This window comes from Pristis pectinata, chromosome 11, assembly GCF_009764475.1.
Source record: "Pristis pectinata isolate sPriPec2 chromosome 11, sPriPec2.1.pri, whole genome shotgun sequence".
Classification (NCBI taxonomy): Eukaryota; Metazoa; Chordata; class Chondrichthyes; order Rhinopristiformes; family Pristidae; genus Pristis; species Pristis pectinata.
In genome coordinates, this window is record NC_067415.1 from 45,233,646 (window position 1) to 45,249,373 (window position 15,728).

Below are 15,728 nucleotides of genomic sequence, written 5' to 3' on the forward strand. Positions count from 1 at the left end.
GAACTGCAGAGAGTTGTGGACACAGCCCAGCACATCACAGACACCAGCCTCCCCTCCTTGGACTCTGTCTTTACCTCTCGCTGTCTTGGTGAAGCAGTCAGCATAATCAAAGACCCCACCCACCTGGGTCATTCTCTCTTCTCTCCTCTTCCATTGGGTTGAAGATACAGGATCCTGAAGTACATACCTCCAGACTTAAGGACAGCTTCTACCCTACTGTTGAACGGTTCCCTTATATGATAAGATGGATTCTGAGCTCACGATCCGCCTTGTTGTGACCTTGCACCTTATTGCACTGCACTTTCTCTGTAGCTGTGACACTTTACTCTGTACTGTTATTGTTTTTACTTGTACTACATCAGTGCACTCTGTACCACCTCAATGCACTCTGTACTAACCCAATGTAACTGCATTGTGTAATGAATTGATCTGTACGATCGGTATGCAAGACTCGGTACAAGTGACAATAATAAACCAATACCAATAATCTGCTCCTATTTCTAGACAATTGTGTTACATAACCGAAACACTCAGATGTTTTCTGTTTGTCCTGTTGATGTCTCATTTCAAAGTCATTGATGACAAATCGCAGTTGCTTATTGGGGGCAGGAAATGAATCCAGCACTGAAACAGATAGAGACATCTCAAGCACTGTTACTTAAAAATATGGTTTGCATATATGCCAGTTCTGCAGTTGTGCTCAATCAGGCATTACTACCTATTATTTACAAGCAAAAACAGAAATACTGGAAGATTTCAGCCAATCAAGCAATATCTGTGGAAAGAACAACCAGTTAATATTTTGGGTCAATGACCTTTCCTCAAAACAGGCAAGAGTAGAGGGTTTACAGTTTTCAACGCAGAACTGTGGGGAGGAGTGGAGGTAGATTAAGATAGATCAGATAATAAGGAGCATGAGTACTGACCGTTAGCGACGCATTTTAAAGAAAAGGGGTGAGAAAGCAACATATGCATGATAATGGGAAACGATGAGAGAATAATTTACCTGCAGTTGGAGAATTCAATGTTCATTCCAGAAGGTTGCAAAGTGCCTTGATGAAAGATAAGGTGTTGTTCTTGTTGTTTATGTTGGACCTCGGTATGGCAATGGAGGAGGCTACAGACAGACGGGTTGGAATAGGAGAGAAATAAAGGACTGCAGATGCTGGAATCTAGATGAAAAACACTATGATGCTTACCTTACATATACATATGTGATCTTGACCGCCTCCTATATATTGGGCTTCCCCTTTTCCTGTTTTCAGTCTTGAAGAAGGGTCCTGACCTGAAATGTTGACCGCCTACTTTTCTCCATGAGAATTAAACAGGTATGTAACAGGAAGCTCAGGGGGAGAGGTAGTTCTCACCCCCTCTCCCCCAGCACCTCTCCCCCAGGACAGAACAAAGATAGTTCCCCTGGTACTCACCTCCCCACCCCCCTGCACCCCCACCAGCCTTTGCATTCAATGTATCATCCTTCACAGTTTCCTTCAGCTCCAACATGATGCCACCACCAGTCACATCTTCCTCTCGCCCCTCTTCTGCATTTCACAGGGACCATTCAGTTTGTAGCAACACACACAAAATGCTGGAGGAACTCAGCAGGTCAGGAAGCCTCTATGGAGGGAAATAAACAGTCGATGCTTCGGGTCGAGACCCTTCATCAGGACTGGAAAAAAAGAGGGCAGAAGCCAGAAAAAGGTTGGGTGAGGGGAGGAGCACATGCAGGCAGGTGATAGGGGAGTCCAGATGAGAGGGGGAAGGTAGGTGGGTGGGGAGGAGTGATGAAAGGGAGTGACAAGATAAGACATCTTTATTAGTCACGTACATCGAAACACACAGTGAAATGCATCTTTTGCGTAGAGTGTTCTGGGGGCAGCCCGCAAGTGTCGCCACGCTTCTGGCGCCAACATAGCATGCTCACAACTTCCTAACCCATACGTCTTTGGAATGTGGGAGGAAACCAGAGCACCCAGAGGAAACCCACGCAGACACGGGGAGAACGTACAAACTCCTTACAGACAGCGGCCGAAATTGAACCCAGGTTGCTGGCGCTGTAATAACGTTACGCTAACCGCTACACTACCGTGCCTGCTGAGAGGTGGTAGGTGGAGGAGGCAAATTCAGTTTGTAACTTCCTGGTCCACTCTTCTGTCTTCACCGACCACTCCCTGGGCCACAGCACCTACCCATGCAATTGGAGGAAATGTGACACCTGTCCCTTTCCTATATCCAGGGACCCAAACAATCATTCCAGGTGAAGCATCTTGTACTTGCACTTGTACTTCTTCCAATCTAGTCTAATGCATTCAGTGTTCACAATGTGGCTTCCTCTTCATTGGAGAATCTTAATGCAGATTGGGTGGTCACTTTGCGGAGCACTTGCGCTCAGTCTGTAGGTGTGATCCTGAGGTTCCTGTTGCATGCCTCTTTAATTCTGAATCCCATGGTCATTCTGACCTGTCTGTCTGTGGCCTACACTATGCCATTGTGAGGGCCAACATAAACTAGAAGAACATCTAGTTTACGTTGGGGCGGTGTACACGCACCTGTGTACATCAATGGTGCTGAGGTCGAGAGGGTTGACAGCTTCAAGTTCCAAGGAGTGAACACCACCAATAGCCTGTCCTGGTCCAACCACGTAGATGCCACGGCCAAGAAATCTCACCAGTGCCTCTACTTCCTCTGGAGGCAAAAGAAATTTGGCATGTCTCCTTTGACACTCACCAACTTTTATCGATGCACCATAGAAAGCATCCTATCTGGGTGCATCACGGCTTGGTATGGCAACTGCTCTGCCTAGGACCACAAGAAACTGCAGAGAATTGTGGACACAGGCAGCGCATCACAGAAACCAGCCTCCCCTCCATGGACTCTGTCTATACCTCTCGCTGCCTTGGTGAAGCAGCCAGCATAATGAAAGATCCCACCCACCCGGGTCATTCTCTCTTCTCCCCTCTCCCATCAGGCAGAAGATACAAGAGCCTGAGGGCACATTCCACCAGGCTCAAGGACAGCTTTAGTCCACAGTGATAAGACTATTGAACGGTTCCCTTATACAATGAGATAGACTCTTGACCTCATAATCTACCTTGTTTGACCTTGCAGCTTATTGTCTACCTGCAATGCACCTCCCTGTAGCTGTGACACTTCACTCTGTATTCTGTTCTTGTTTTTACCCTGTACTACCTTAATGCACTGTGTAATGAATTGATCTGTATGAACAGTTTGCAAGATAAGTTTTTTACTGTACCTCGATACAAGTGACAATAATAAACCAATACCAATCTTCTGTTTTGGCACTTTGCAACCTCGTGGAATAAAGACACGAGAGACTGCAGATGCTGTAACCTGAAGCAAAAAACAAACCACTGGAGGAACTCAGTGGGTCGATCAGAATCAGTGGAGGCAAAAGGATAGTCGATGATTTGAGTCGAAACCCTGCCTCAGTCACGACCCTGCATCTTAACTCAAAATATCGACTATCCCTTTGCCTCCGCAGGTGATGCTTGACCCACTGAGCTCCTCCAGCAGGTTTTTTTTTCACTTCTGGAATGAACATTGAATTCTCCAACTTCAGGTAAATTGCTGTATCATCATTGCCCATTATCATGCTTGTGCCTCTTTCTCACCCTGTTTCTTTAACACACCTTGCTAATGGTCAGTACCTATGCTCCTTATCACCTGATCTGTCTTAATTTACCTTCATATAGTATTTTATCCCACACTTCACTCCTCCCCCCAGCTCTGCTTTGAAAACTGTAACCCTTCTATTCTTCCCCCATTTCTGAGAAGGATCATTGACCTGAAACATTAACTGGCTTCTCTTTCCCCCAGTGCTGCTTGACTGGCACAGTTCTTCCAGTATTTCTGTTTTTGTTTCGGATTCCAGCATCTGCAGGATTTTCTTTTTGTTTTTCTACCTTTTAATTATCCTGTAGTGCAGCATTACTCAAAGCATCACGAAAGGTGTTGAATCTGAAAGCCTATTTCTGCTAGTCAGATATTCACACAATTTGAATATCTATGAATTTGGCATGAACATCAATTTCTCTAACTTCCAGTAACCACTCCCCTCTGTCCCTTTTTTCCCTTATCCCACTGGCCCCCATCACCCCATCTCTTTCCCCTCCCCTCCCCATCTGCCCATCACCCATGCATTCCTCCTACTGGTTCCCCTCCTCACCTCCTTCCCTTTATTCCATGTTCCATTGTCCTCTCCTATCAGATTCCATCTTCTTCAGCCTTTGGTTACTTCCACCTGTCACCTCCCATTCCCACTCTCCACCATCCCTCACCTGCTTATCACCCCCCTCACCTGGATCTAGTTATTACCCGCCCCTTCCCTCCACCTTTCTATACAGTCTATCTCCCCTCTTTCTTTCCAGTCCTGATGAAGGGTCTCAGCCCAAAACATTGACTGTTTATTTCCCTCCATGGATGCTGCCCGACCTGCTGAGTTCCTCCAGCACTTCTTGTATATTGTTCCATATACATCCAGCATCTGCAGAATTTCTTGTGTCTCTGTCCATTTCCCTCCATAGATACCACCTGACCCGCTGATTTCCTCCAGCTCCTTTTGGCATCTGCAGTCTCTTGTGTCATTATTTAGAATATCAAGTGCATTGTTAAAGTAGAATACAGAACCACCATGGCCAGAGTGCTTTCAGCATGTGTGAATAGTGCAGCTTTGTTTGTTAGGTATCCCCACGCTAGACCTTCTAATTCCTTCCTCTGGGACCACAGGAACGGGACAATTTCAAAAATAAAAGCCTCGAAATTCTAATGAATCCAAGTAGATTTGCTAGACAGACATAGCAGCAACACACCAATGGCTGATTTCATCACTGGTCTGCTTCTCAAACTTCAATAGCACCAGAGGTCCAAGATCATGGGTACAATTTAAGGCGCATTGCATTTTTCAGGTGGAGCTCAATGGGAGGAAAGTCCTGGGGCAAATGGGGAATCATGAGAGCAAAATGGTGAGTGTAGGTGGGGTCAGACTCAGCCTGATTGGAGGGCCAGGGGAGATTTTTGAGCAGAGTTTTGTTTCCTGGTTTGATTGAAGGATTTGGGGAACATTGATTGATTGGAAGGTGGTTGAGGCCTTATAGCATCAGTTAGTTGGAGGAAAGGGCCTGGGCTAACTGGAGGGGGGATGGGTGAGCTTCAGGAGTAGTTTCAGGATAGTGTTGATATCAGGGTGGGTGGAGGCCTGAAGATAAACGATAAGTATGTGGCCTACCTTTCTGTGTTCCCAGTCTGGGACTACTCTATGAAGACCAAGTTGTTCTTGTAGTGCCCAATAACAGCTAATTCCAGGACAGCATATACTAATTTCATGCTTAGTGCACCCAAAAGAGCATTGCACATGGAATGATGTAATTTGGTGCCTAACTCATACAGGGAAGCGCACAATCCTATTTCCAGACTGATGCCAATTTGTCATTGTCATGTTTTACTCAATAGTAGGTAAGTTTTTGTTCATGTAATGCTAAAATAAACAGCACTATACAATCTAATTTCTGGGCTAACACGATTAATGGTTACATTCAAGTGAAAGAAAAAAATACTGTTGAGCAAGCACCAAACATTTCTCAAAACCTAAGTGTCAGCAGAAAAAAAATACAGAAGTAGTTTTAAAATATTCAGTCAGAAATGATTGTGCCCTGCAATGGATACTTGTGGGCATTAGCATGGTTGAATGTTCAGCATGTATTAAGAAATTCTGAGTCAGTTTTTTTTAGTCTAATTTCTAATGTGATGAAATGACCACACCAATTTTTTTTTTCTTGGGCTGATCTATTGTGTACTTCTTGGTTTTTTTTACTGGCATTATTTCATATCAAAAGTTTTGACTGTACAAAAGAGTTATGGAAAACTCCATTTAGGTTGTTGATATATGAAAAGATAAATACTGTAATGTCTATTGAGCAGAAAGATTCACTTGGACATAGGGAACAAAAGAAGTTGTAAGCAGAAAAATAATGAGCTTGTCATCTGTTTTATCTCTGGCAATTTATCGTCACTATCTACTGTGAAAACTGATATAAGATTGTTATTTGCTAAGTCTGCTTTTTCCTGATTTCCTTTTACAACTTTACTTGTGACTGTCATTTAAGGAGACACTCTCTTTACATTTGAAAAAAAACAGAAAGCTGTCTTGTTGAGTAGGTTATGTGAAGATACAATGCAAAGATTTTTAAGGGTGAGATTGGAGGGTAGACCAGAAAAGTAGGGTAATAGTGCCAATTCTGATAGTTTGGCCATGGCAAGTTATCCTCTAGCTCCCAGCCAGCTATATTTGTCATCATAAGAGAGAATTGCACCCAAAAGAGCATAAACAATGATGAAAAATATAACCGATAGGGAGCTGGAGGATCACCTTTTTGAGTGAATTTTTTTAAAAAGACCATGAGTGTCAAGATTAATGGTGTCCAAAGAAGAGGAGGAACCTATTAACCAGAGAACCCATCAGTATTTCATACACTTTGCCTGATGAATTTGGATATCTCCAGTTTACATTTTTAAGGGAAGTATGCTTGTAAAGGTATTGGTGTCATTGTTAAACAACATGCCACAAAACTAGCACAGGGATTAGAAATATATAATGAATTCATACAGAGCAACAATGTGCCCAGGAGATTTATTCTTTGAAAGTGTTTGTTAATCTAACTGATCTGTTCCGATCTGAATCAATATATCCATATTCATTGGCCTAGAAATTGTAATATGGAGGTATAGACATGCAGTCTAGTTATTGCATGGTGCACCAATAATTGCTGCAATTGTAAGCTACCCACTGCAAACTTCTACAGCACTAATAGCACAAAGTGTTGTGCTTTATTCTTTGAATGTTCTGCCATCCAGGACGAAGGTTGGGTCCAGTCTGGAGTTACTGGGTCAGGGGCAGGCTGTAGTTCAGCCATCAGAGGATTGGGACCAGGGGTTGGGTCAGTCAGGCATATGGAGGATTAGGGTTGGTGAATGACAGGATCAAGGCTGAAAAGTGAAAGTGGAGCAACAAACAATCTGCTGGAGGCACTCAGTGGGTTGAGCAGCATCTGTGGAGGAAAGGAATTGTCGATGTTTCGAGTCGAAACCCTGCATCAGGACTGAGAGTGGAGAGGGATGATCCAGTATAAAGAGTGGAGTGGTGAGGCAGGAGCATGAGGTGATTGGTAGGCTGAGGAGAGGTGAAAGATGACAGGCAGGTAGCGCCAGGTAGGGGAGGGGAGTGGAAGTGGAGTTGGGAGACAGTGCCAGGTGGATGATAGATGAATGCAGACAAAAAAAATGTGAGGCAGATAGAGTGAGGTGGGGGGAGGGGAGGGTGAGGACAGTAGACAGCTGCTGGAGGGGGATAAGCAGGAACACAAAGTCCTACCAGTGCTGGAATCTAATAAATAAAGGAGATGATAATGGGAACCATTAGGGGAGAGGCAAATGGCTGATGGAACCAGAACCTGACTGGAGGGGGAGAAGCCTGTGGGTGAAGTATGTGTGTAGTGGGTGGATGGTTCAGAGAAGGGGAGGAGGACAAAGATGGGAGGACTGGAGGAGGATCAAGAGAAGAGAGAGGAGAGAGAATGCGGTGGGGGGGGGGAGGGTTACCTAAAATTGGAAAATCAATATTCATGCCACTGGGGTGCAGACTACCTGGGCGGAATAGGAGGTGTGGTTCCTCTAGTTTGCGTCGGGTCTCACCTTGGCAGTGGAGGAGGCCAAGGATGGACAGGTCAGTGTGGGAATGGGAAAAGGAATTGAAATGGCACGCAAATGGGCGCTGGGGAAGGCCATTGCAGACAGAACATATGTACTCGGCAAAGCAGTTGCCCAGTGCGCGCTTGGTCTCACTGATGTAGAGGAAGCCACATCGGGAGCACTGAATGCAGTTGATGAGGTTGGAGGAGATGCACATGAATCTTTGCCTCACCTAGAAGGGCTGTTTAGGTCCCTGGATGGTGGTGAGGGAGAAGGTGTAACCACAAGTGTTACACTTCCTGCAATTGTAGGGGAGAGTGCCAGTGGTCAGAGAGGGGTGGGTGGGGAGGGATGAGCAGACGAGGGAGTCAAAGAGGGAATGGAGAGTGGATCAGTTTGGCTATTTGTAGTTGGGTGATCAAGGCAACAGGAGAATTAGTGGCTTGATCCATCAAGAAATTGAGGCATTGGCCTCAGACTACATGGCTTGGCCTATCCAAGAGTCAGGCATGGGAATAATAGCTGGTGGGGATCTCATTGCCATAGGAAATGATCATGTTGCATTTCATTCTGTTCAAACCATACTTCCAATCAGGTACTATTGAAATGAACCATAACACATTGTCTAGTTTCTAGGTCATACATTTTATCTAAATTAGTTTCAACTGCATTACTTGGGACTTTAAATTTATTTTAGGTCACATCCTTGCCCCATGTCTCAGGTGGCATTGTTTATACAAATAATTTGTTTAAAGAAGCTTCCAATCTTCTAAAAACGTCCACTGGCTTATGTTGCTCTAGCAGCGAACCAGTTGTTTATCATCTTCAACAGTTAATCTTTTTTATGTCGGGGCATAAAATAAAGGCCAATGTGATTTTCTTTAAAAATATTGCCTTCTAGTAAGGGTAAAGAAAAAAACATATTCGTCATCCTGTTTCCTGACTGTGCAATAGTTTGAAACAAGACATGAATAAGGATTAGAAAAACAAAGGACTGCAGATGCTGGAATCTAGATGAAAAACACAATGATGCTGGAGGAATTCAGCAGGGCCAGGCAGCATCCGTGGAGAAAAGCAGGCGGTCAACGTTTTGGATCAGGGCCCTTCTTCAGGACTGAAGATAGGAAAAGGGGAAGCCCAATATATAGGAGGGAAAAGCAGAGCAGTGATAGGTGGACAAAAGAGGGAAGGCAGGGTGGGCACAAGGCAGTGATAGGTAGATGCAACACCTGTCCCTACAACACCTCCATCATCTCCATCCAGGGACAAAGATTCACTGCACCTCCCTTAATATCATCTACTGCATTTGGTGCTCCAAGTGTAGCCTCCTCTACATTGGTGAGACCAAATGCAGAGGAGGTGACCATTCACAGAACATCTACGCTCTGTCCATAACTGCGATCTGCATCTCCCCGTTGATAGTCACTTCAACTCCCCCTCCCACACTATCACTGATATGTCAGTCCTCAGCCTCCTCCACTGCCAGGTGAATTCCAAGTGCAAACTGCAGAAACAGCACCTCATTTTCCGTCTTGGAACCTTGCAGCCTAATGGCATGAACACCGAATTCTCCCACTTTAAGTAACCTCCACCCCCTTCCCCACAATCCCCCCCACCATTCTTCTTCTTTTCTTCCCTTTCCTAGACTCCTTTCTTCTACCTTTTTTCCTCCTTACCTTTGACCCATCCCCTGGTGGATCTGCTTTCCCCACCTCCCCCGCACCTGCCTTTTACTATCTCTTACCTGTATCTACCTATCACCACCTTGTGCCCACCCCACCTTCCCTCTTTTGTCCACCTATCACTGCCCTGCTTTTCCCTCCTATATATTGGGCTTCCCCTTTTCCTACCATCAGTCCCGAAGAAGGGTCCTGACCCGAAAAGTTGACTGCCTGCTTTTCTCCACGGATGCTGCCTGGCCTGCTGAATTCCTCCAGCATCATCATCTTTTTCATGAATAAGGATTAGCTAGAATTGCCACATGGATAACCATGGCTTCTCAGTTGAAGAAAAACATAAAAAAGAACATGAGTACTTTTAAAACTATTGATTCGTCATGAGGGTAAGTAATTGGACAGAAGTACGAGGGTGTTCACCTTTACCTTAGTTTGGAGGGATATAATAAGTAGGAAACAAATGTGAAAAACAATTAAACAAAAATGCCAGAATCAGCTTTGATGTCAGTGGGATTGCTATGTTCAGCTTTGAATCACATTGTACTTTGCTGGAACATTAGTATAAGTGGGTACTTTGTGGTTTGCGGGTGTGGACTCAGTAGGCCACAGGATCAGGTCGTGCTGTATGACTATGATTCTATAAATGTGACCCTGTACAGCTTGAAAATTATTCCTTCTATCACCCATTGGAATGTGTATGGCAAGTGTGGCACAAATATGCATCTGAGACAGATTCAAAGTTTAAAAGAAAATCCATCTCTATTCATTTAATTGTTCCCTTCCAGAGCCTCTGAAGGTGAATTTCATGTCTGAACTATAAGTTAATTCATTAATGGTGTCCTTAACAACATTAATCACTGGCATTTAAATGACTGTTGCTGGAAAATTCAGAATAATGTCATTAATCTACCAATGTTACAATCACTATTAAGTTCAATTAGGAGCCTCATGTTGTGAAGAATATTTTTTATCAGCTTTAACTAAAGTATAATGGTGGAGTGCCACAATTTGTAATCTTCTCAGATTCCTATATTTTATATGATTTTTAATGGTAAGGGCCATTAATTCACCATTATACTGATGTAGCTGCCAAGCAATTTCTAATATTTTAACAATATTAAATATACTTGTTTTCTGATCTATATGGCTGCCAGAAAAAATCGAGCATCTTTAATAGGTTGCACTTTGCAGCTCCCTTTGCATTTGATTTGTATATTAGTTTTTTCAGTTATGTTATTATATAAAACAAGATGAAAGTACTAACCAAATGGAAGCTCCTTCCAAGTCAAAACGCACAATAATGAATAGATACTAGAATGTGTAATCTTAATCAGGCTCTGTCTGTTTCTATGGTAACTCATCCCTAGGCATTCATTGTTTGGTTCAGTCAATTAAGAGTATTCCTTTTTTTTGATCATTTGTATATTCTTTCAGCAGTTTACAATTTTTTATTGAACTATTGACTATCATTTGAATTCAGCCCCTCTAAGACAAATGGAAGAATGTCACAAATAAAGAAATGACAGAATTGTTGAATATTAATTTAGTGTCAGTTTTCATAATAGCAGAAGACAATAATAAACATGGCATCCCAAGGAAATTAATAATAAGCCAAGGACTTTAACTCAATAATATTAACACAAGCAGGGAATGGTTTTTGAACTGGTGCAAATATTGACAATCCCCAGGACCTGAATTCCACCACAGAGTAGGAGTAGAATGTGAGGAAATGGCAGATTAATTTGTGTACTTTTCCAAAGCCCTCTTCATACAGGAATTGTGCCAATGGATTACAAGCACCTGATATGGGGAAGTTGTAGGTTTATGTATTTGTGAAAAGTTGAGGTGAGGAGAAATTTCTTCATTCAGAAGGTGGGGATCTTCTGGAATTGTCTACCACAGAAAGCTGCAGAGGCCAAGGTATTAAGTATATTTAAGATGGATTTCTATACATAAAAGGCATCAAACAGTGTGGCAGGGGAATGGGAGTAAGGTTTTGAGGTAGAGAATCAGGCATGATTGTATTGAATAATGGAGTAGGCTCAAAGAGCTGGATAGGCTATTCCTGCTCTCATTTTTCTGTGTTTTTTTTCTAAATATTAGCAAATAATTCATGACATAAGGTAAAAGAAAAGGGTTTAGTATTATTAATGGGCAGAACTGCCAGGTTTTTTCATGGGAGAAAGTATGAAAATGTCATTTTTCAAGCCACATAAAAATGTATATCATTGTACAATTGTTTTTTTCCAATAAATCCAAACTGTAGTGATTGTAAAAAGCCTTATAGAAAATAGGTCAAAAGTAGCTCACTCAGTCCAATATACCTGTACCCCTTTCCCTCCACTTAGTCTCATGTCCTGCAACTTTCCTCAAAAAATATAGATGTTAATTTTCTTATTTCTATCCACAGCACTTTTATAAGCTGTTATAGATCCAGGTTACATTTTTGTTTCTTGGGCACTCTGTATTTCATCAATGTTCATTGTTAAAAAAAAGTCCTAATCTATCCCCTTACTTTATGGTTATCTTAAGTTTATGATCGTAAGTGACCAGTTTTTTTTCTACTTTCCTTATCTGAACCCAAAATATTTGTTGAAACTTCAACCAGTTCTACACTTAATATACATTTACTCTGGTCTTTCCTGGAATTGTAAAGACACAGAATGATATGGTGAAAATGGATGTCATTTGGCTCATTGTTTCTGTTCTGACCCCTGGAAAGAGCTCTCCAATTAATTTGCTTCTTGCCCTTGGCCCTGTAACATTTTATTTCCCTTCAAGCAGAGGTACTTGAACAATTCCTTTCTGAGTATTTCTTCTGAATCTGCTTTCATGTTGTGGATACCAGATTAAAACAATTTGTTGTCTAAAAGTAGTTTCCAAAATATCAGGTCCAGGCAATTTATTAACCAACTCCCCCTGGGTAAATCATCAATTAACTCTGCCTGGGCATCCCTTGTTCGATCATCATAAATCTGTGTCCTGTAGTTATTGACCTTTCTATCAATAGAATTAGTTCCTTTTATTTAGTTTATCAAAACTATTCATGATTTGGAACATCTCCAGCAAATGACTGCAGCCCTCAGGATAACAACCCCGTAACTGAAGTTTCTTATCCAATGTGCCTTTGTAGTTAATATAGAATAACATCCTTCCTTAAGTTTGGTGTCAGAATTAAACACAGTATTGCAGATGAGACCAACCCAGTGTTTTCTAATCATTAGCATGACATCCTTGTTTTTGTATCCAATACTCCAGGAGGGCCATTCCTTCAACTGGGGGGAAAAAAATCTGTTCCCCTCCACTCTCTGCCTTTTATCCATTGGGCATTGCACATCCTTCTCTTAATTTTGATCTGGACCTTAGCAACATGTGCAAAATAGAAAAGACCATTTATCCTTAAAGCCAATTCATTCAACAGACACTGCCCAGAATAGATTCTACTCAATTCATTTATTTTTAGTAAAGATTATGATAATAGGTTAAATCACCAACAAATATACTTTAACATATTTGGCATTGGTGTGAGCCTCAAGACCACATCTCACAGATTGCACATGCTGCCAACTAGACAACCATTCACATGGTTTAACACTTATTTCCCTCTCACCTGCAAAATAAAGTGGTACAGAAATGAAAGCTGCATCCATTCTTCAAGAAGAGCAGATGCTTTAACAGGCACAGGAAATCATTGTCTCTGCTCTGTGACAGTTTGTACAGTAACAACGGTTTCATTTTATTTATGTTGTCCACTTATGCTTGGTCCATACCATTTTGTCAGCATCTACCCTTTATTCCTTTCTTGATCAAATGACTCAAAGGACTACCAAAGAACAGAAGCTTCACCACTTGTTAAAATCAAAAGTGTGGATGCTGGATAGACAAAATGGCACATAGCTTTGATACAGACCTAAACACAGAATAAAATCAAAGCATTGTTACTACATGAAATATGAAAGGGCACTTTACTGAATTATTGAGACAATGCTTCCTGTGCCTTTTAAAGAGCCTTGCTGTAAGTGGCAGTGTGGATCTCAAGGTTCATGCTGTTTGCTGCATGACCTTCACAGTATGCTGGGCATTGACCTGAATGATGTACTGCCTGTGATGCTGAGGGAGTGGAATCCCTATCAGTTGTGATACACCTGAGTTAACAAGCAGTCCCTGTAAAACAATATGTGTGCAGTTAATGGCAGTCTGCACAGCAAGAAAGCCAATAATTCTCGTGAGCCCCCTGCTTACTTTGCCCGTTGTTCAGCAAACTGAGAAATGTTTCATGTTACTTCAACTCTTGTTGGAAAGAATCAGATGCATAAGCATTCACGGCCACTGTTACCTTGATGTTACTCACAATGCAGTCCAAGCCCTGTCCGGTGTAGCTGGAGCAGGAAACAGATTTCTGTGAAGATGTACACAGACTGTTCCTCCCTAAGATTCAGACAGAACTCTTTGAACAGATATAGTCTTCCGCTTGCTCTGCTCTGCAGGCGCCCCCGCTTATTCTCCCAGTCATGCGGTATTCTGAAGAGACTTCTGCACACATACCTAGAAGCCGCTGGTTTGTGCAGAAGCCTTGAAATCAAGAAGATTCCTTTGGTGCCTGCCATGACTCCCAGTAGACTTTAGCAATTTCAAAAAAACAAAAACAACAAACAGTTTTAGAACTGTGACAAAAACTGATAGGTGTCAATCCGCAATTAACCTGAAAACAATTAATATTCAATTTGAAGAGTACTGATGAGGCAGTGTTTTGAAGATATGTTCAGCTGTGCAAGGGTAAGAAAAGGCATTGAGCTCCAAACTAGTGTTAAATTAGTATTGTGTTGTGACTGCTATCACAGTCTGTCTACCTTGCACACTGGGCGTTGTTGGGCCTGGTCAGAAGCAATGGTACAATTGCACAGAAAAGGCAAGGAAATTAACATTACTCAATTATCTACCACTAGCAAAGCACCTACTAGTAGATAACCCCAATAGATCTGGCAGCCCTGCAGTATAGGTGGGAAGGAGGAGCACTCAACTTTTCCTGCAGATCCATGAAGCCTCATCCTGTCAAAAATGCAAAAGGAAACCTCCCCCTGATTGCCACCCTCCATCCTCTCTAAGCTGAACAATTCCTGGAAGAAACACCGAAAGTAGCAAGGGTGCAGAATGTACTCTAAGTGGGGAACTTAAAGGTCCATCAACAAGATTAGCTTGGTAGCACCACCACTGATTGAGCTGGCTAAACCTGAAGAACATACCTGTCAAACTGGGACCACTGGGTTTGCTGAAGGAAAAAAACATACTTGACCACATCCTCACCTGTGGCAGTTACATCTATCTATAGTAGCATTGGTAGATGTGGCTGCTGCAAAATCCATTTGTAGACAAAGTCCTGTCTTCACACCAAGGTCACCCAGCTTTGTGTTGTGTAAATGGGATAGTCTCAGAGGATATCCCGCAATTCAAAAATGGGGATTCAGGAGGCACTGTTTACCATCAGCAACAGAAGAAATGTACATCGCCAGAATCTGTAAGCTCATGGGTCAGCATAACCCCTCACACAACCGTTACTATCAAGCCATCGGATCAAGAAGATGAAGATTACAGAAGGGGAAGCTGGGGGCAGCATCATGTGTGCCTCAAGATGATGAGGTGCCAGCCCGGTGAAGCTGCAATGCAGAACTCCTTGCGTGCCAAACAATAAAAATGGCATGCAATGGACAGAACTAGGGGATTTCACAATCACCAATCAGACTGAAGCTTTGCAATCGTTCCGCATCTAGTGATGAATAATGGTGGACAATTAAACAGCTGAGGGAAGGAGACTCCAAGAGCACCCCCATCTTCAATGATGACAGGCTCAGTATGTGAGTACCAAACAAAAAGCTGAAGCATTCAACATGATCAGCCAGAAGTGCTGAATACTTCTCAACTTCCTACTGAAATCCCTGCCGTCATAGAGGCCAATCTCCAGTCAATCCTATTCACTCCATGTGATATCAAGGACGAGTTAAGAGCACTGGATACAGCAAAGCCCATGGGATCAGACAATATACCAGCTGTAGTACTCAAGACCTGTGCTCTAGAACAAGCTGTACCTTCAGCCAAGATGTTCCAAAACAGTTACAACACTGGCATCTACTTGACACTGTGGAAAATTGCCTTACTATATCCTGTAGGGCAGAACAAATCCAAACTAGTTTTACTAAGGCACTGAGGCATCAAGGTGCCTTAGTAGAACTGGTCAGTGATCAGAGGAAAAACACTCCAGTACTGGATGTCAAACTGCAAAATGTATTACAGCCACTCAGGCTACTCCAACAGTATCTCCCAAAGTGGTGACATCTTCCACCTGGAAGGACA